This window comes from Canis lupus, chromosome 4, assembly GCF_011100685.1.
Source record: "Canis lupus familiaris isolate Mischka breed German Shepherd chromosome 4, alternate assembly UU_Cfam_GSD_1.0, whole genome shotgun sequence".
Classification (NCBI taxonomy): domain Eukaryota; kingdom Metazoa; phylum Chordata; class Mammalia; order Carnivora; family Canidae; genus Canis; species Canis lupus.
In genome coordinates, this window is record NC_049225.1 from 57,949,777 (window position 1) to 57,972,230 (window position 22,454).

The 22,454-nt window shown below is 42.6% G+C and overlaps 1 long non-coding RNA gene across 2 annotated transcripts in view; it reads right to left on the bottom strand.

The window, feature by feature from the left end:
- LOC111095583 overlaps window positions 1–21,827 on the bottom strand; it is a 90,892-nt gene extending 69,065 nt beyond the window's left edge. Inside the window, exons 1-2 of one of the 2 annotated variants that reach the window (XR_005358397.1) lie at window positions 21,691–21,827; window positions 21,130–21,232 (exon numbers count right to left, since the gene is read on the bottom strand). This is a non-coding gene — a long non-coding RNA (uncharacterized LOC111095583). Of the gene's footprint in view, window positions 1–21,129; window positions 21,585–21,690 lie in introns of those variants that run through there. The other variant, XR_005358396.1, reaches the window with a different exon arrangement.
- Window positions 21,828–22,454: the final 627 nt, after the last annotated feature.

Sequence of the window (22,454 nt, forward strand, 5' to 3'; positions counted from 1 at the left end):
ATATATAAGACTTTAGATAGACCCATGAATGACAAGTAAACATGTTATTGGAATCATGGAATGTCAAAACTAGGAAAAACAAAAGATATCACCATATCAACTAATTCAACTTATGGATGGAGAACTTGAGACCCAGAGAAAGAAAAGAATTTACAGCCACTCAGTGAATTAATTGTGTCTCCAGAACCTTATACAAGGTCCTCAAACCCATGTCCCTCTATTGGTTTGTCCCTCACTGTCACTCTGCTCTTTCTTTGGGACCCAACACAAAAATGGAACTAGTTATTCCTCTACTCCCACCCATCTCTCCCAACTTCCAGTGGTCTTATCCAAATTATAGTGGTCATCCTTGATTTCTCTGTGCCCTTTCCTCTCTACAACCAACTCAGCAGCAAGTCCTTTAGATTTTATCCCCAAAATGTTTCTTCAACCTTCTTGCCATCTTCCTTAGCATCACTCTGACTCAAGGAAGAGCCACTTGACTCTTCCTTGAGTCATTGTTGAAGTCCCTTAACTAGGTTCCTGGTTTTCCTCTCTGGTCCATTCTCCATATGGCCAGCTGGATTGGCATTCTTAAAATGCAGATCAGACCACGTAGTTCCCTTGCTTAGAAAAGATACCAAAGAGTTCCTATTGCACTTAAAATTCAAACTCCTTACAGTGGACTATAGGCTCTGAATGGTCTGGGTTCTGTTGCTCTTCAACTTCTGCTCAGATCACTCTCCACTTACTGACTAAGCTTAGCCATGCTGGGTTATTAGGTTCCTAGAATGCTCTGAATCCTCTCCAGCCCTAGCACTTCTTCCTATGATGTTTTCTACCAGAAATGTGCCCTGCCCCCACCCCCACCCCCACCTCTACCTCTCTCCTTTCACTTGGCTAGCTCTTTGTAGGTCTTCAGCTCTTAGCTTAAAGGGCAGCTCTTCTCTCTTTCCTCTGGTCACCCTACAGACAGATCTCTCCTTGTTATGTCCAATCTTGGCCCCTTTTATTTCCTAAAATTTAATACTACATGTAATTATTTTATTTATGTATTGTTTTTTTTTTTTTTTTCTCCCCTGCTAGAATATGAGCTCTGCATGGGAAGGGGAAAAAAGCACATCTGGCTTGTTCACTGTTGTATTTATTCCTTGTACCTTGCTGAATACTTATATATTAAAGAATTGATGAATAAATGAACGAATGAATGAATGAATGAATGAATGCAAGCAGATGACATTTCCTTTACTTTAAGCTCTCTTATTGGAGGCTTCAGAACAAGGCAAGATTAATGACCAAGCCAGGACCAGTACTCAGGACTCCTGATAACAATGCCAATAATCTCTACTCAGATTATTCCACTTGGTGAAGGGATTCAGGGTTGTGTGTGATCCCCCCAAAGAATCTCTTGGCACCCCATGAAGACACACTCCTAGCAACATAAAAGTCAACAACTATTTTTTGTTGTTGTTTTCTAAAGACCCCACTCATCTATTCATGAGAAACACAGAGAGAGGCAGAGACACAGAGGGAGAAGCAGGCTCCTCGCAGGGAGCCTGATGGGAGACTCCCAGGCTGATCCCCCCAGGATCACACCCTGAGCTGAAGGCAGACGCTCAACCACTGGGCCACCCAGGCATCGTCTCAACAGCTGTTTTTTACGAAAGATGCTGTGAATACTATCAACAGCACTGATGGTAGCTTTGGCTATATAAAGCAGCAAGCTGGAAGTAAACAAGTACTTGTTTTGATTCTTGTTTTGATTCTGGCTCTGCCATTTCTGGTGAAATTCAGAACCATTGATGGGAACTTGCCTGTGCCTCAGTGTCCTCACCTGCTACATGGAGATAATAAGTCTATGCTAAATATTACTTGAATAATAGTAAGGAATAAAGGAGATAAGAGTGGAAAGAGGATTTCAAGACCTCACAGTAGCGTGTCCATCAGAAGAATTAATAATGTTGCTTCTACCAGCTTTAGGCTTTACAGAGTATTCTGTTTTACCAAGCCCTTTCTTTTCTCCTAGCCGTAAATTTTTTGTGTAATGATAATGAGGATGGGGAGAAGAAATTAGAAGAAAAAAAGGAGAAAGAAGAAAAGAAGAGAAGCAGCTACCAGTTAGTAATCATCATCTATCAGCCAGACTTTGTAAGCAGTAATTCACCAACTTCCTAGGAGGAAACCCCTGTTATCATTCCTGATTTATAGATGAGAAAATCAAGGCTCAGAGATAAAGAAAGTAATACTCTCAAACAGCACGGTCAGTAAATCGCAAGCTGGAATTCAGAGATGGGTCCATTTGACTCCAAGCCCATTCTTTTTCTACTATGCTATACTACCTCCTTCGATGAATAGAAAAAGTGTCTGAGTAGGAGTGAAGAGTAAAAGCCAGCCACACCAACACTCAGGCTGCAGGCACCTTTACAGCAGGATATCACTGTTGTATTTTACACCAAAGTAGCTGTAAGAAATCATCTTAGACACAGAGATGGGTGGGAGAACTGCACCTGTTGGCAAATGGTCCACAAATTTGGCCTGTATGTTTATGGACATGTTTCTTTATTGTGGTAACATACACATGACACAAAATGTACCATTTTAACCATTTAAAAATGTACAAATCTGTAGCACTTAGTGCACTCACAACTATCACTACCGCCTTGTCCTAGCATATTTCCATCATCCCAAAAGAAGACCCCATAGTACTCATTAAGCAGTCACTCGCCAGGACCCTCCCCCTCCATTAATCTAATGTTAACCATCACCCTACTTTGTATCCCTATGGATTTATGCAAACTCTGTAGCTCCCTCTTGCATAATGTACTTGAATGAGACTCTTGAAAGATTGCTGTTACAGAAAACAGCAGCTCCTGGGGCATAGGGTGGCTTAGTCTGTTGAGCGGCTTAATGGGTTGAGCGTCTGACTCTTGAATTTGGTTTAGGTCATGATCTCACGGTGGGTTGGTCATGGGATCCAGCCTTATGTAGGGTTCCTCACACTCACTGTGAAGTCTGCTTCAGATTCTTTCTCCCTCCCCTTCTCCCCCTGCCCCTCCCAGCTCATATGCACTCCTGCTCTCTCCCTCCCTCTCTTTCTCAAATAAGTAAAATCTTAAAGAAATAAAAAAAGAGAGAAAGAAAGAAAACAGCAGCTCCCTTTCTACGCAAGGTTTTTTTTTTTTTTTTTTTTTTTATTTATGATAGGCACACAGTGAGAGAGAGAGAGGCAGAGACACAGGCAGAGGGAGAGGGAGAAGCAGGCTCCATGCACCGGGAGCCCGACGTGGGATTCGATCCCGGGTCTCCAGGATCGTGCCCTGGGCCAAAGGCAGGCGCCAAACCACTGCACCACCCAGGGATCCCTCTACGCAAGGTTTTGCCACAGCATTTTCACCTAGCTCCCCAGGGAGCTACCTGCTAATTACCTAATTGAAAAACACTGGAGCTGGTGAACAACTGGGCAGCTCCTTCCCCCAGGGGAGCCATTGTACCAGCAATTGAAGATGCCTAAGAACATTAGTGCCCATTAGAAGCTATCTAGATCCCTGGGGACAAGTCTGGCTTTTCAGGAACAAAGGTGGGCAGGACTTCAGGGTGATGCCATGGGACAAGCAAAGAGTTTAGAGTTAGACCCAATTTTGAATCCTATACATATTCACTCTGTGACCTTGATCCAGTCACTCTACCTTCCTGAAGCCTCTATTTTTAAAATGTAAAATCAAAATGATAAAATCTATATACCTTGCTGGGATGGGGGAGGTAAAAGGGGATGAAAGGAGACACTCAACATGTGTTTGCTATTTCTTTAATTTTTGGATCCTTGCCAACTTGGGAAGACCCTGCATCTGTTGGTGATCTGAAAATTAAGAGAAATGATAAGAGCCTATCTTTACTATGTGAACAAACAAACAGGCATTGTGTCACTTCTGCTGAGATGAAAGACAAAGGTAGTAAATTTCAAGTCAAATCTTAGTTTCTTTCCTCTCTGTGGTTTCTGGCCCAGGCATTCTATTTTAAACAATTTAAAAGCTTCCATTTGCTTTCCTTTATACTCTTTAAAATTATATCAAACACTAGTTACTGCTATTATAACAGCTTTCAATCTACTTCAATGTGCTTTATACAGTGAAAAAAATCAATTATTGAAACAAACCATGATCTAGTCACTGTGCCAGGTTTAGTTCAAAAGGCATTTTCTATGTGCTAGATACCATACTCTATTTCTATATACCATTCTGAGTACTGAGGTTAAAAAGATTAGTAAGATAACAATATTGGGGCATGTGGGTGGCTCAGTCGGTCAAGCACTCAACTCTTGATTTTGGCTCAGGTCATGATCTCTGGGTCCCAAGACCCCCCAGCCCCACATCAGGCTCCATGCTCAGCGGAGAGTCTACTTGTCCCTCTCTCCCTCTCCCTCTGCCCCTTTCCTGGCTTCTGCACACATGTTCTTCCTCTCTAAAATAAATAAATCTTAAAAAAAGATAAGAATATTGTAATCAGACAACCTTGATTTCAAATCTCAACTACACTAACTGCATGACTTCAAACAGGTTACTTCATCAAGGCTCAGCTTGCCCATCTATATAACAGAGATGAGAATATTAACTTCATAAAGTAATTTTGAGAATTAAATGAGATAATCTATATAAGATATTCAGCACAGTATACCAACTCAGCTGTCAATAAATGTTAGATCAAATTATAATATGATTTTTATTAATAAAAAGCAAATGCAAGAACACACAAAGATGAGTTTTGTGGGACAAAAGCTCTGGAAGCCCAAGAGTGTAATATTGTTTTCTGGAGGGAGTGATGTCTTAAAAGGATAACCATGAATTAGGCAGATGGATGGAGAGGGTACCATCATTCCAAAGGAGTGAACAGCATAAGCAAAGGCAAAAAGGCACAGAGCAACCCTCCGTATGATGGAAGTTATAAGTAGCTTGGTGAAAGAGAGGGAGAGATGAGAGAAGCAGAATCAGATGAGGATAGATCCCGTGGGCCATATCACCATTCGGTCTATATCCTGATGGCAATGAGGGGACCACTGGAAAGTTCTGAGAAGGGGAGTGACATGCTCTGCTCTGCATTCCAGAAAGATCCATCTGGCAGTTGCATGCAGAATGAATTTAAGAAGGAGAATTCAGTAATCAGCGAGACCAGTTAGGAAGCTGTTGGAATAATTCAGATGACATGATGGCAAACAACTAAGGCAATGGTAGCAAAGACACAGACAAATATTTTTTAAAAAGTATAACAAAAATATTTATTTTTTAAAAGATTTATTTATTTGAGAGAGAGGGCACACTTGTTTGCATGTGAGTAGAGGGAGGGGCAGAGGGAAAGGGAGAGAGAGAATCTCAAGCAGATTCCATACTGAACACAGAGCCTGATGTGAGGCTCCATCTCCAGACCCTGAGATCATTACCTGAGCCAAAACCAAGGCTCAGACACTTAACTGACCAAGCCACCCAGGTGCCCCTAACAATAATATTTAAAAGTAAATCTAAGAGCTGTGAAGAATGATTGAGGCTGAGGGAGAGGTTGACTGGAGGTTTCTAGCAGGGTGACCATCTACCATGGGGTCCTTCACACTAGCAGGAAATACTAGAGATAGGTTTCTGGGGGAGGATGAGTATCAAATAAAGGGCATTTCATGTTGGGGTTGACTAACCTTGAAAGGGCTGCTTAGCTCCCCCTCCAAGGCATGAGATGAGGGCCAGTGCTATGGGTCCTTTTAGAGAACTACCTGAAGAATGTACTTTGCTACCCCCAGTGACTGATGGAAATAAAGGCTGCCTTAGTTAGGCCAAGGAAGAACAAGTCTTCAGAGTCTTCCTTAGCCACAAGCCCCCTGTGAGCTTCTGTCTTCCTTGTCCAACCTGCTTCCTTTCCTTCCTTTCACAGGGGTGGATCAGAGAGCACTTCCTCGTGAACACCCTGCCTGCTCACCTCCACCTCAGCATCTGCTTCCTGAGGAGCACATTCTGTATGTTTCTTTTACTCAGAGCTCTGGGAGGAGTGCAGGATAAAGATAATTACTTTATTGAACAGATGAGGAGACTGAGGGCCAGACATGAAGTCATGTTCAAGAGCACTTGGGTCGTTAAAGATGAAGCAGAATGAGACGCCTTACACCCTCTACTCTAGTTGGCTACCTACTTTCTCCGCTTTGTACTTAAGAAAGGTTCTTGAGACCACCTGCATGTGAAAATCATCTAAGGAAGTTTCATTTTAAACAACAATGTCTGTAACCCAGCACCAGGGATTCAGATTCAGTGAGTCTGGGTTGCGGTCCCTATAATTTATTAGAATCCTTTTGGTGGCAAGTGACAGAACCAGCTCAACTCCTCCTTGGCAACAATAAAGTGAGTCAAGGGAATAATGTTTAAGACTATTGGGGTGTCTCCTAAGGGCAAGCATGAAAAATCATTGAGCCTCATAAATAAAGGAGCAGCATCTCAAGCGCCATCAGAAGTCATATTCTCTTCCTTTTCTCTTTTTCTTCCTGTGCATCTGCTTTAGTTCTGCCCTGATCTTTCCCTGAAGTACCACAGTATTCATGGCTAAAAACAAAAATGACCACACAGCTCTCAAGCTTTATGTCTTATCCATACAGACACCTTAGGTTCTTCCCGAACTCACTGTGAGACACTCTGAAGAGATCAACCTCGGACAGGTGCCTGCCTGCCCTCTTAATCAATTGTCTTAGAGGTGAGATCATACTAGAATATAGTTAATCTTTCCACATTGGTTTTGGCTGGGGTAAGGAGTCATCCTTTGCAAAGGGGTGCTGAGCAGACAGTTACAAAGTTGTCTACTGCATCCCCTCATTCCATCCCTTGGCCTCCCCAGGTCTCTTTACTTCTTTGTTTCTAATCCTGACATGGACTGGATTTGAAATTGTTCCTAAGTCATGGTCCAACTCTTATGTATTCTTAACCATGTAGAGACTAAAGGGGAGAAAAAGCCACCTCGATTCAGTGACACAAAATCAGAGAAGCCTCTGACATTAGAGAGAGAGGAAAAGGCTTGTGGAGATCCTTTCCCTCAAACCCTGCTGTTTTTTATTTCATTTAGGGAAGGTGAGGTGTGGGGAGGTTCAGGGGTTTTTAAGATCACACTGTGAGTTTGTGGCAAAGTAGGACGTGATATCCATTTTCACAGGCCCTCAGTCTAGTGTTCTTTACATTAAAAAATAAAGTGGGGCACCTGGGTGGCACAATCGGTTAAGCATCTAACTCTTTGGTTTGGGCTCACGTTGTGATCTCAGGGTCATGGGATTGAGCCCAGCACTGGGCTCCATGCTCAGCAGGGAGTCTGCTTGAGATTCTCTGACTCCCTCTCCCCTTTCCTCACTTGTGGTTTCCCTCTCTCTCTCTCTCTCTCTCTAGTAAATAAATGAATGAATCTTTTAAAAGAAAGAAAGAAAGAAAGAAAGAAAGAGAAAGAAAAAGAAAGAAAGAAAGAAAGAAAGAAGAAAGAAAGAAAGAAAGAAAGAAAGAAAGAAAGAAAGAAAGAAAGAAAGAAAGAAAGAAAGAAAGAAAGAAAGAAAAAGGCTTGGGGCAATTATCAACTGAAAAGAGTTCCAAAACTAAGATAAAACACCTCTGAGATAAAGTAAATCAATAGAAAAATGGAATTTGATTTGTACAAATTTGATTTATATGCCATTTTTCTCAACATTTATTCATTCTATAAATCAGGGACAACCCACAGTAATCACACCATGTCTAATAGCTGAATAGTTGCAAGGTAGCTACCATGACAAGTAATCATGAGGCAAATACATTATTTTCATCCTTGAAAGGAAGCAGTACAGTAGGAGGTTTAGACTTCGTCAAGCAGACCCTTAATTAACAGATCAATTTCTGGGGGCTTTAAGAAGGATTATCAGAGAAGGATTATGGAAATAGTACAGGCAGGTAGAAAGCACAGTGTCTAAGAAGGAGGATACCTGGGTTTCCAGTCCAGTTCCACCCTAGTTCCGAGCCAGCCATTACCCTTCCCTGGGCCCCCTTCGCCCTATCTGTAAATGAGGAGTTTGAACCAGAAATGCCTTTCCCCAATGGTAGCTATGCCATCTGGTCTTAGACCTCCAAGCTATGTGATCTCCGGGGCTCCAGTTCCAACACACTGTAGCTCTTAGGAATGAGCAGAAATTGGGGGGCCTCTCACATACAAGAATCTTCTGAGGTCCCCACCTCCCAGTTTCAGCGCCTAGTTCTCTGCTGGGCTCATCTTCCCCACCACTGCCCCTGAGTGCAGGCCAGAGTTGACCTGGGCTTGCTTACTTATCTTTTCCTGGGCACCTCCATGCAAACTTTGCTCTCAGCTGGGTTTTAAGGGCTGACAGTACCTTCCTGCTTTGTCCCACCTCAATCAATTCTGGATTTTAATAGAGGGCAGTGCTTATGCATTCACACACACACACACACATACACACACACAACACACACACACACACACACTTTCTAATTCCAATGTTGGAACTTCTAACAGCTTTAGGGGAAAGTATGGAAGAAAATCATGGGCAGGACACTTCCTAGAGTTTATCTATGTCTCTCATTCTATTGCCTACCAAATTGTCTTTTATTCTTGTTGTTCTTCTCCCTCCCTCCCCTACCTCCTTCATATCCTACTAACATCATTCTCTTTGTACTCTTTTCTTCCTTCATATTTCTTTCTCTCCAATTTCTTTTTCTCCCCTGCCCCAACTCTATTTCCTCTTTATATTCTTCTATCTTCTTTCTCTTCTGACTTTCTTCAACATTGACTTGGCAAATATTTATTCATTGCCTTTGTATTTAAAAGCGTTGGTACTGGTCTTCCTCAAGACCTCTCCCTTAACCTCTCTCCCCTCCTTCATTCATCCATCACACACTTACTCAGTACCTACTTTTTTTCCATCCCCCTCTTCTCTTGTCTCCCTCCCTGGTCCATCTTCTGTCCCTGCCAACTGCTGGATGACCAGGCATAAAATCCCTCTAAAGTAGGAACAAGACTATTGAGTCCAGTAAAACTTATGGCAAATGTCCCAGATCGGTCTGGAACTCAAGAAAGTATTGGGGACTGCAAAAAAGGACCACAGAACCAGCCTCCAGTGGCAGCATAGGGGTTGCCAGCTTGGGGGACAAAGAGCTGGTATTTGACAGGCAATGGACCCATCAGCCCCTTTCCCCAGACAGTGGCAGGTGGACACTGCAGGTCCCAGATATCTCAGCCCTGGATGTCTCAAGACCTTGCAGAATGTGAAATAGACAGTGTAGACTCCAGTAGTGGAGTCATTGACTAGGAGAGCTGGGAGACTCCATTTATGGGAGAAAGAAATGAGGTGGGGAGAAAGAGCTTTGTGTACCCCAGGTCACAGAAAAGTCAGTGGCCGAGGTGGATCAGAACCCAGGTTATCTGACAATCTACATCCACACTGCTCTTACTGACCCTGTCATACCTACCCTTCTACCTACCTAAAAGCCCCTTTAGATGAATGAAATGCTATTTGCACTTGCTGCAAAAAGAGAGACTGATTACTACTCCATTTTCCTTACTGCCTGAGTCAGACACCCTATAAAGTCAGTACCATAATAATAATAAAAACCCATGATGATTTATTAAATATTTATTGTGCTAAGTACTTAGTGAGCACTTCACATGCATTATCTCATTTAAACCTCAGCAATCATCTGATGTAGGTATTAATAACATTCCAATTTATAGATGAGGAAATGAGGCTTGTAGAGGTTTCATAAGGCTGTACAGTTAGGAATCATTAAGACCCAACAGCAGCTCACATTCTTCATAACAGACAGCATATTTCGAGCACAGGGATTTTAGAGGAGCTGGATTTGTGCATAAACCAGAAACTTAGAGAAGAAGGAATCTGCAAAAAGTAGAGTCCAGGGTGGTAAGCTGCAAGGCATCCTTGCTCCAGGCCTTGCACCCCTGGGGCTAAAGGAAAGGTGTCAAAGCAGAGCCTCACAGCCTCAGGGCTACTCACATGGCTGGTGATGGGAACAGGCACTTAAATCCAGATGCATGAAAAGGATTGATGCACAGGAGGGCTCTGCTAAGGGCTGACAGCAGGGTGAGCTTAGTGTTTCAAGAAGACAATGGTCCAAAAAGTAGAACCAAGGCATAAGATCAGAGGGAGGATGCATAGTCTTAGAGACTTTGTCATCTGCCTGGGCCTACCCTGATTCTCTGACTAGAGGCTGGTGGATTTCAGGAGCCTGAGGGAGGCTTAGCCTAGTGGCCCTCATCATAAAGAGATGAAGTTGGAGCACCAGAGTGTTGTACCAGAAAATCAAACATCACAATTTTAGCCCAGGTGGAACTAGGCCTGTTATCCCCTTACCTAAAAACCTTCTATGGCCCTGCCCCGCACTCCCTGCCCCTTTGACCAGACTATAAAACCAAGGTCATTAGCAAGGCATACAGTGTACTTTCAAAAATAAGTTGTATGATCTCCTTGACTTCCCATTCCTGGTTTTCTATTCTCAAACCATTTCTCTAGGCCATGCCTTTGCTTGTGCCATCTCCCCAACCACTTCATTTGGATTGCACCTCTTCAGCCTTCAAATCTCAGGCATCACCTCCTCCAGGAAGCTTTCCCTGATACCACTCCCCCTCAGAATACATCGGGTACCTCTTCCCCATTTAATTTCCTAGCATGTTTATATTATTGTGCTAACTCTACTATAATTCAATTTCCTATTTATGTGCCTATTCTGGTCTTCTCCACTAATGTATATCTCTTGAAGCCAGGAGTTGATGTCTGGTATCTCTTTCCATGCCTAAGATTGGCTCAGCACACAATAGATACTCAAGAAATATCTGCTGAATGAAAGCATGCACAAATGGGTTTGTAGCGATATGACCTACATGATTTCCCTGTGACTCAGTTTACCTAGCTAAAAAAAAAAAAAAAAAAGAAAAAGACTCCCTATCCTACCTGCTTCGCAGGATTGCTGAGAGGATCAAATTAGGTGATATAAATGAAAAGTTGTGAGAGCTCTATAGCCGGCAGGAATGTAAGGGATTCTTATTATCTCAGGCTTCCCTTGGGCTGCCTGAGTGGCTGTACTGCTTCCTTGTTGGTCTTCAGAGGAAGTTTTCCTCTCAAAGAAACCAATTCAAGTTTGCTCCAGATAAATGATGATAAAGATCATACTGATACTCCTCCTCCTCCTCCTCCCCGTCCTATTTTCATGAAAACGGGCTGCCCCAGAGGAGAGGAGGAAGAGCAGAAGCGTGACGAGCATGTTCTCCCTGGTAATATGTTTGCGTGCTGCCGCAGGCCACAAAACCCGGTTGCAGCAGAGAGGGGCTGGGATGGGGGGCAGGGAGAATGATTTCAGATCCCAGGAATTCAGGTCACAAGCAGGCAATGGGACGAACACTATTTTCCCAATGACACTTTAGATTTGTGTTCTGGCTGAAGAATACGTGGTTGAATGGAGATACAGAGTATAGGGCACCTGGTACATGGGCTCTGTCCCAAACTCAGGATCTAACTGGTTGTGAGACCCCAGGCAAGTCCCCTTTTCTTTCTGGACCTCACACTTGTTTATTTGTGAAAGCTGATAATTATGATCTAATAACCAAAGTTTAGTGAGAACCGTGTCCCAGGCTGGACTCAGTGAGGTGCTTCGCAGGGGTTTCCTCCCTTGATCCCACCCCACTCCCTGCCACCAATTCACCCGCATGGAGGACAGGACTGATGCTCTGAATGGCTCAGTGACAGGCCTGCAGTCACAGAGCAGGCTAGTGTTGTGCCTGCCCACGAAGCCCTCACTCCTGCTGCATTTCCCAGTCTGAAACTGTGTCCCTGTGGAAACCCATAGAATGAATCTGCTGAGTGGGGACTAAGATTCTACATGTTCAGGAGGTATAGTTGTGAAAATGTTTAGCCTCGATGACATAATAGCCTGAAGAAGATGATGTTTTTTAGAAAGCTGAAAGGAAGAGTAAGAAAGAGAACAACTGGGGACCCCTGGGTGGCTCAGTGGTTGAGCCTCTGCCTTTGGCTCAGGTCTTGATCCTGGGGTCCTGGGATCAAGTCCCACACACTGGGTTCCCTGCAGGGAGCCTGCTTCTCCCTCTGCCTATGTCTCTGCCTCTCTGTGTGTGTCTCTCATGAATGAATAAATAAATAAATCTTAAAAAAAAAAGAAAAAGAAAAGAGAAGAACTGAATACAATACTTTTGTTCAATTTGTTCAATTTGAGCTCTCTCTTGCCCAAGATACTGATCCTATTTTATAGAAATAGAGCCAGGGATACTAAATAGGCCTTGGTTTTTTTTCCCCAAATATTTGCTAGGTCCAAGAACAGATGAAAGAAGTGTTGTTTTAAGGAGCCTCAACTCTCAAATGTGTCACTGTCAGTTTGACCTTGGACATAATACTTAATATAGTGATAAGATACAGAGACTTAAAAACCAAACAGGCAGGGGCTAGACCCCAGCTCTGGGGCTTATGAGACTACTACTATTTATTTTTCTTCATTTGGATAGAAGATAATGGAGCCTGAAGGTGACATTTCTAACCATGATTTAGTATGCATTCCATATGCCTGGAGCCTGCACAGTGATTAACCAGCTGGGCATCAGATATTTTATAGCTGGATGACTATGGCCAAGGAGGGTGTGGAAAATGCTAGAGAGCTTTGAGTCTGCACCCCTGGGCCCAAGTCCCAATTTTGTTCTGCCTCCAGGAAGCTGAGCAACTTACTAACCTTTCTCAAGTCACAGTTCTTTCTCATCTATAAAAATATATTCCTATAATAGAGTTAGCCCTGCCCACTTCACAGGGCTGACATGAAGATCACTGATCTCCCCACCATGATTTTAGGGCCTACCTGCATGTGATTACAGTGCTCCCCATTCTCCCCCAATAGTGGTATAGTGTATATCCAATTCCCCCTTTAGACTTTAGTCTATGTCACCTCCTTGGGGAGGCCCTTCTGGAACCCCTACACTGGATCAAGTGTCTACTTAACGCACTCATTGAACCATGAAATCAGCCTTCCTAGGAAATTTCACTGTCCATAATAGGACATTTGGGGATTGAGTTATGTGCTTCTCCCTTAAAGACCAGAAGCTTCAAAAAGGTGGGAACGATGTTAGTTTTGCTCATTGGTATATTCCTAGTACCAGTGCAGTACATTGGAAGGTGTAGATACCAAATAGATATTGGTTGATTGAATGAGTAAACAAATGAATCCAAGGAATGAAAAATGGAAGAGGTAGTGGGAAGGGAAGAGGGCAATAATCCAGGTAGGCAGTCAGGGGGGTCCATTCAACATCCTAACACCATGCAGGTGTACCTTCTCAGTTCCTGGTGCTATGGGCAGGAGCAAAGGAGAAGGTGGATATATATTTCAAATAAATGAAATTGACCAAAGAGACCTTCTCCAACCCCACCTCAATTTAAATTACAACTATATTCCCATTCTGTCTCAGGGCTGCTCTTGTCCCTTCTAGCATTGTTCACAGTCTATTTGGTAGGTTATTTTATGTGCATCTGTTGTCCACACTTGCTCCAATATACCCTCAGCACCTGGCAGCTTCTCAGTGAATGTCTCCAGTGCTAGGAGGGCTCCAAGGCTACAGGAGGAAATGGACAAGGCAGCTGACCTTAAAAAACTATTGATCCAATAAGAAGTACAAGGATAATGAATGTGAGACACCTGGGTAAATGCTGTGTGGCTATAAATGATTATTGAGTTCCTTCTTCTCTACATATGCTGAAGCTTCTGATAGCTAGAAATTTCAGAGTTGATAAACCTAGAAGTGAGGTATTTTGGGGACAAATTCTCTTCTAAAAGATGATTTGTTTATCAACAAATTCTTACTGAGCACGTAACGTGCCATGTAATGTGTTAGTGAAGAGAGAGCAGTAAGCAGGATGGGTTGGATCCCAGCTGTCATGGAGCTGCAACCTCCCAGAAATACCAACTCTCTTCCTTCTTTCTCATCCTCAGTACCTTACTTGCCTTGCAAACAAAGGGCCTGCTGTCATATACTGCAGGATCGCTATTCTAGACTCATTAAAAAAAAAAAAAAAAAGCATTTATACTGAGGAAACTAGTCTGCCAAGCATGTAGAAGCTGCTCGTGGATTTACAACGGTCATACATCAGCCTAAGTGTCTTGCATTTAAATTTAACTCTCTGCCAGCTTCCCACCACACTCCTCCCTATGGTCCTAGCCACATGCCCTCACCCACACCTCTTTAATTTCTCCCACACAGGCCCCCACTCCAAGCCTTCCTGTGGTCCACAGCATCTTAGTTTTCCATTTCCAAGACAAAGAATCACCCCAGCACTGAGGCAGGAAGGTTCCAAGAGAGACCCAGGGAGAGATCAGGAGCCAAAGCCAACAGTCTGTCCTCGGGTCAGTTGGGAAGCAATTCAGACAGAAGCTTGGAGGGGGGAGAAAGGATGCTTTGGCTTCTGGGGAGGCATAAAATAAATCTATCAAGTTCCAAGGATAGCTACAGTCTCTTCCAGTCAAACTCAGCTTGAAGAAGATTTGTCCAGAGATGAGGACTTTAAAGACAGCTCAACAATGACCACACCTGAAGGGCCACCATTCCCTGTACCAACAATCTTCATTACTGCAAAATGTCATGATTCCTTGCAGAGTGAAGACAATTAAGCTTCTCTCCAACATTCAACCTGCCTCCTCCTGAGAGCTAGGCAAGAGGAGGGCGTGCTGGGGAAGAGGGCCTCATAGTAAGCAGATGATAGCTGCTCTCTTGAAGCCAGAGACTAGCAAAGTTGAGGCTGCAAAACACTTCCAACCTCAAAGACAGGGAGCAAGTGGGAAGCAGTAGAAAATTCATTCAAGGTCATGAATCAGGAGAACCTCATTCTGGTGCTTGCACTGCCACTAATTTGTTATGTGAGTTCAGTGGGAGATGGTTATCTTAGAGCCTCAGTTCCCCTCTCTCATGAGTGAGGCCATGGGCACCACTGGGTGCCTGTCTGGCTCTGGTTTTCTCTGAGGCCCTGCATTTCACTTCCTGAATCCGTTGTCCTTGTTCCCCCAGAGAGAACTCGCCAAGCCAGCCCATAATGTGCCGTGAGGCCTGGTGCAGTGTGATTTACTGCGAGGTGGCCTGGATAACCAGTGGTACCTTTGGAACAAGCTTGCCATCTACAATCTTGAGTGTCATTGTTATTGGCCTTCTGGGAGAAGTTTGTTTCTTCCCTGCCCTTCGATTTTCAGTGCAAGGTGAAAGGCTCCTTCTACTTTCTCTGGGCCATGCAAGATCTACATCTCAGAACAAGGGAACAAATTCATTTCAAGGGCTGACTCCAGGCAGAGGAGAATAGCCAGCCTCAGACATGGTATCAATTCATTGTGCATTCATACCACAAACTGTCTTGAGATCCTACTATGTGATCCTTCTATGTGTCCCTTTCTGTACCTCCCACCCCCACTCCAACCATTCTCCACTAGTCTCCCTCTGCCAGTAGTGTGCTATTACTTTTTTTTTTTAATTTCTAAAATGTCTTTTATCTTTCAGGTTCCCCTACAAATTGCATATTCCCTGTGGAGTGTTTCCTGATATGCCTCCACCAAACTAACTGCTCCTTCCTGTTCCCTGACCCAATGCTTGCTGATCCCTGCACTTCATACTCCTTTCAACCTGCTCTGTTTTGTAATTAGTGACTTGTGCATCTCTCTTTCATCTGATGATTGCAAGTTCACTGAACTGAAAGAAGATAGCATCTCTGTAATTGATCCCAGCCAACGTCTTGTACCCTCATGGCCCTCTGGGTATGTTTTCTCAGTTGAAGGAAGACAAAGTAAGAAAATCTGAATGGCACACTTGCTAATCCAATGGCTGCTGTCAGCTAACATTTGTGAGTGGATTTTTTGCTACAACCCACTGTCACTGCTATCTCCAGTCCTATGATCTTCAATACCATCCTAGGCTGATAACTCTCAGTTTGTGTTTTTACCCTTGGCTTGTATGCTGAGCTATAGCATCCTCTAGCCTCTTATAGGTCTAAGACCCATCTGAAATGGAATACGTTCATAACAGAATGTTGATTTTCATCTCCCAATGTGTTTATCCCCAAATGTCCCCAGCTGAGAAAATGGTACCACCAGGCCTCCAGCTTCTGAAGCCCAACACCTACTTGACTTCTTACTTGGCCTCACCCCCTGCAATTGCTGCCAGTTCTATCTCCAGTTTTCCCTGACCCTGTCCTCTTCTTTCCATCACCATTGTTAGGTTCCCAGGCCAAGTTGCCATTGTCTCTAACCTGGATGATTCCAATAACCTAACTGACCTCCTGTTTATCCTCTTGACCTTTTTTTTTTTTCTTGACCCTTTCTTATCCATCTACTAGCCACAATAATCCTTGAAAAGTGTAAATCATATAGCATCACTCCACTTTTTAAAGCCCTCTGATGTGACTCAATGCAATTAGAAGAGAATCTAAACTTCTCTCTATGGCCTTCAGGTCTGCTTACCTGCCCAACCTCATGCCTAGAAAGCTGCCTCCAGCCACTCTACTCATTAACTCAACAAACTTATTCCTTCCTGATGCTTCCTCTGCCTGGAACACTCCTAGGTCTTCATGTGGCTCTCTCCTATCTATTACGAAGACTCCCACTTAAATGCCACCCATTCACTGACTCCTTAATCTAAATGTCTCCTTGACCCCCACATAGCATCTGCCTTATTGCTCAGTTTTAATTTTGTATTGGCACATACCACTCACTGAAATTATCATCTTCCTATTTCCTTGTTTGCTGGGTCTTCCATATAAGGTTATCCATTTTATGAGACCATGTAGTCTATCCCAATCGCCTTTGTATGCTTAAGGTCAAAAACAGTATCAGGCACATATTAGGTATCCACAAACACCCACAGTCAGCCAGCCAGATGAAGTGAGAAGAGTAACAGGCTCAGAGAAGGGTGGCCTGTCAGAAGAGCAGAGGCTCCTCAGCCCAGATGACAATTGGTAACAAAGGTCAGGTTGGAAATGAAGACTGCTGGGGCGTGTTCCCTCCTTCTCTTGTCAGCCAATTTCCAAGTTTTGGCCTGGGACCTTCATGTTTTTACAAGGGAAAAACAAGGACCTAATTGATTCATAATCTTTATGAGAAACAGTAGAAACAAATTCCTTATATAAGTGGTATATAAATCATTACAGATGTGAATAATGATACCAGGACAGGCCATTTATTTTCAAAATTAGAGACTTTTAAGGCCCAGTTTAGTTGTTTTTAAAATCCTTTCTGGAACTAGAACTTCCTACTCAAGGGAGAAAGTAGTCTGCTGGTGCTGGAGGTATTCAAGTTAAGACTGGTTGGTCCTATGGTAGGGATGTTGGAAAGAAGATTAAGTCATCAGACCAAGGTTGGGCTGGATATGCTCAACAGACAATTCACTGGCTTGATTTCAACTTGCCAGTAACAATAGCAAAACTAATGATGAAGATACTGCTGCCACCAGAGCTCATGAGGATGACCACAAGGATGGCTAGCATTTCTTGAGCTGTATCCCACCTGATTATAAACACTCTCAAGTACTTCATTACTTTATATCAATTACCCTGGTTAACTGTCAAAACGAGCCTGTAGGGCAGCCCGGGTGGCTCAGCGGTTTAGTGCCACCTTCAGCCCAGGGCATGATCCTGGAGACCCAGGATTGGTCCCATGTCAGGCTCCCTGCATGGAGCCTGTTTCTCCCTCTGCCTGTGTCTCTGCCTCTTTCTCTCTCTCTCTCTCTCTCTCTCTCTCTCTCATAAATAAATAAAATCTTAAAAAAAAAAAAAAAACGAGCCTGTGAAGGCAGTATTCTTACCTTTATTTAGCAAATGAGGAAATCAAGGTAGAGAGGATTTTAAAGGCTCACCCAAATCACACAGCTAGTCTGGTATTTCAATACTGCTTTATATGACATACTCTGAGCTATAACCCCATGTGACCAATTTTCTGGGTGCAACAGCAGAACATGGAGTGTTCTTAGCTTACTGGGGTTAACAGAGAAAAAAAATAGTTCTTGCAGACATCTTAAATACAGATATGCTGACTAGTCATGCATAAATGCTTATAGGAACGGCATTCATACTGGGGTGAACTAGAGCACCCGACCATAATTCAGAACATATTTATTTTGGTGTGAGATCTGTCACTGCCCTGTTGTGTGACCCAGGTATGATGCTTTCCCTTTATGTACAACCTCAGTGTACAATGAAAAAAGGAAATGAGATGATCCCTAATGCCCGTCCCATAAATGTTTACATATTTGTGGGAATTCAATCTTATCCATCTATAAATCTATATTTGGAAGTGAATAGCAATTAAAGTATCTCCTTATGTGGATATAAGCAAAATGCAAATTAAAAAATCCTCTAGCACTCCTCAAAACACCAGGGATCTCAAACTATGTGGTCAAATGAGGAAATGCAGGGTGTTCCCAAAGTAAACAGGCTGGAAACTCAAGAAAGCATCTATTTCTTCTCTAAGAGCCCCCAGGAGTAAAAGGAAAAATATGACTCCTAAAATTGCTTGCCTATTATTTAGTGCAGTATTTACTCTGTTTCCTACTCAAAATTAGAGGTCCCGTACTTAAGCAGTAAGGGGAGAAAGGAGGATCTCTATAACTCTGCAAATGTACATTTCACCCTACTCCTCAGGCCTTGTAAGCCAACCATTCCTTCTTCAGGACTGCCATAGGCTATGAGGAATGTCTTCTAAATCAGAATCATGTCCACACTTACTTTTTTCTAAGTGCCAATAAATTTATATATTCTCTTAAAAAAAAAAAAAGAGTCACTATGCTGGTTTTCCAATGAATTGTCTGGAAGCCCTAATTTCCCATGTGAGTTCAAAACCATAAATCAGCTAGAGGATTACTTGAATATGACTTTGATCCTCTTTGGCAAGCACAGAAAAAGCATTGCCTAGTCTCTGCCACCTTCTAGCCATGTGACCTTGAGTGAGTTCCTTCATCCTTCCAAACTTAACTTGCCTCACCAGGGGAATTCTACTGGTAATGATGGAAATCAGTCAGTTTAAAGTGAATCCACTTAAAACAAATCATCAAATGTCATCCTAAACAGTAGAAGAGGTACTATTGGGACTTCAACTTAAAAATAAGGCCAAAATATTTAAAGCAAGTTATTTCTAGCTTATATTTAGGATATTGTTGTAACTCCATGATAATTCTAAAAAGCAACAAAAACTAAATCAAGTATGGTGGGATTGGGGCATACTTTTTCAAAAACATTACAAAGCAAGGTGCAATCTCCTTTTCTTTGTTTGATGTTCACAAGTGATCATTAACAGGGTCATGTTTGCAAAAATGTTTAAGAAAAATAAAAATTGTCCCAAAGTCCTTTCAGAGTCTTTTGATTAAACATGTTCTTTGAAAAAGCTAATCACATTTGATCCTCAATGATTCTATCTTCTTCAGTTGTAAACTGTAAAAACTCAGATCCTATTTGCTTATAATAAAGCATTTTTCCAACATAACTTTCTACAGCTTCATAAAATCATCATCTTTACTATAATTAGTAATTTTACTTTACAACTACTTTGAATTACTCTTGCTTGTATTATTTGATGTTTATATCTATTATCAGCAACTTGCCAACAAAAATATTGACACAATGTGTCAGGAAACAATTGCTAAGCAGAGAAGAATGCTTGAGTGGGGCTAATTTTACAAGTATCCATCACTGAATATTTTCACATTAAGACCATTTTTGCTTCTCCGTACAACCTCAACAACACATGGCCTGGGATAACCTCTCCTGCTTACCAACTTTTCTCATCCCCTTTAGATCTTCCCTCAAATGTCCCCTCATGAAGACTTTGGTGAGAGCCTTATTAATACTATAGTCTAATTCTAACCTACACATATTCACTCCAGTTACCCTTTTTCTGCTTTGGTTTCCTTTTTATTTTTTTTTAAGATTTTATTTATTTATTTGAGAAAGAGACAAAGAGGAAGAGAGAGAAAGAGAGAACACAAACTGGGAGGAGAGGCAGAGAGAAAGGGAGAAGCAGACTCCCCACCCAGCAAGGAACCCAGCCAGGGATTGATCCCAGAACCACAAGATCATGATAAGCCAAAAGCAGCTGCTTAACTGACTGAGCCACTCAGGCACCTCCTGCTTTGAAAGTCTCTTTATAGCACTGACCAATGCCTAACACTCGGCATATTTCACTTATTTACTTGTTTATTGTCTATCTTTCCTTCCCTGCTCCCACTAGAATAAAAGATCCATGAGGTCAGGGACTTCTTGTCTGCTTTCTTCGATGCTTATAACCATTTCCAAGAACTGTGCTTGGCACATAGTAGGAGCTTTAAAAATATGTGATGAATGAATATTCAAATGAAAGGAACCCTCAGGATCTCAGAGGATAGAGAATATTGCTGATAGGGTCAGTGTTATGGGTTTTATACTTCTGCTAGGAGAGACAAATAGATGCCATCACAGCTTTGTGAATGGTTCCCTGAAGCACTAAAATGAGTGATAAGGTCGATTAGCAATGTCTGCCCTTGGGCATCAGCAGTGCCCACAGGAATAATGGCATCTCGCCAGGCATTCTTCCTTCCTGCCCTACATTGCTGCATAATCATCCCTAACTCCATGCAGACTTTTCACTAATGTCTCCCATTGCATCCGTGTGTGTGAGCGCGCGTGCGCACACACACACACACACACTCTAGACAAAAGTGCAACATGGCTCACATTGTTTTAAAAAAATAACAGGCATTTTTAAGATCTCAGCTATCTTATCTTCTACTTTACACTCTGCTTTAGCTGCCAACTAATGTTAGTTGCCAACTTGTTGCAACTCATCATCAAATAATGTAGCGTCAACTCATCATCAAATAATGTAGCGTCGTTGGCGATCAGACTTTTAGGCTGGAAGAAGCTTTAGAAATAATCTGATCCAAATTAATCATTTTACAGATGGAGAAACCAAGGCTTAAAAGATTAAGCATTTGTTCTCAAATCTCATAGCTAAAATTATACAGATAAGAACTTCATATCACTAGCATTTATAAACAAAAGACCAACCAGAGATTTAAGAAAATTTAAAAAGTTAAAAGGGAAGAAAAGAAGAGAAGAAACACATTGGGGCAGACACTATCAGGACACTCACATACCTTGTGTTTTCCATCTCAGTAAAGTGAACAATCACTGATTCTCCATTTCCAAGAGGTTACCATGTCTTGGATCAGTCTCTGAATCCAATCCTCGCTGCTCTTGCTTTTTATGAGAACAAGAACATGTAGCTAATGTTAACTGATCACAAGTCTTCCACATGATTTCCTCAGATAATAATTTGAAAGATGGCTTTCAAATTTGATAATAATTTGAAATTTGAAATTTCAGATAATAATTTGAAAGATGGCTTCACTTGAGACAGAATTCTATTTCTCTGGCCCAGGGGTGGCCCTTCTCCCAGACAAATGGTTGTTGTTCTCCTGGTTTCTTGCTACCACCAGAGTCAGATGGCAACTGAGCACCATTTTCAACTGATAGGTAAAGTCCCTATCCTCCTGAAACTATTTGCCAGAATATTCCAACAAAACTTTCCAATACAAATATGAACACTTAAAGCCCATCGCGATTATAAAAATGAGCCAGCAAGTTCCAGCAAGTTCTTTGAAACCTCCCCACACCAGTATCATGAATTGTATCAAAGTTGCATTTGGAGTACTCACAGAACTTTCTCAGACATGCAGGTAACGTGGAGGGCACCAGCTGGGTGGGGGAGATCTGACAATTACATCATCCCTGCATTTACCTCACTCTCCAATTCTATTCAAGCCTCAAGCCTTCCCAAGGAGGGCCTCCAGCTCCGCCAGACTAGGAGAGAGAGATGTCTTTATTAGAAAAATCATCCCAGAGGCTGCCAAGCCCTGTGTAAACAGGAGAGATTGCTCAGCAAATGAAGGGGTCACCCAAGAGTCTGAGATAAATAGACACACGCTGAGGTTTCAGTGACCCAGAAAGCCCTGAAAAATATGGTCTTATATAGGAAAAAGAAAAAGATATTTTCCATCGAAAACAGCTAATGGGTGTTTTTCCCCTTCCAAATGAACAAAATAATATGTTGAGGATCAGGGGAAAAAGGAGACTTTTTGAATTCCCCAGTGAGAAGGAACAGCTGAGACCAGAGCTCTGCTAAAGCAACTTCGGGGCGACACAAGGACAGAGAAGGGTCAGGTCTATTTTCAATGGCATGTAGGTCCCTGCTAATGATGTCTCTGACACCATCACAGTCTCTGTGCTCCATGAGGGCTAGTACTGGGTGAGCCCAGCTCCTTCCAGGGCCAAGCTCACCGTGCATGCTAGATAATTCCCTGGAAAAGGAGTTCATGAATCTTACCCCTGTTTCCTATCCTACAATGCCCTCACCCCGAGACCCTGATGCTGCATGCTGGAGGCCCTCTATGAGTAAAAGGAGTTTCCCAGTCTACTAATC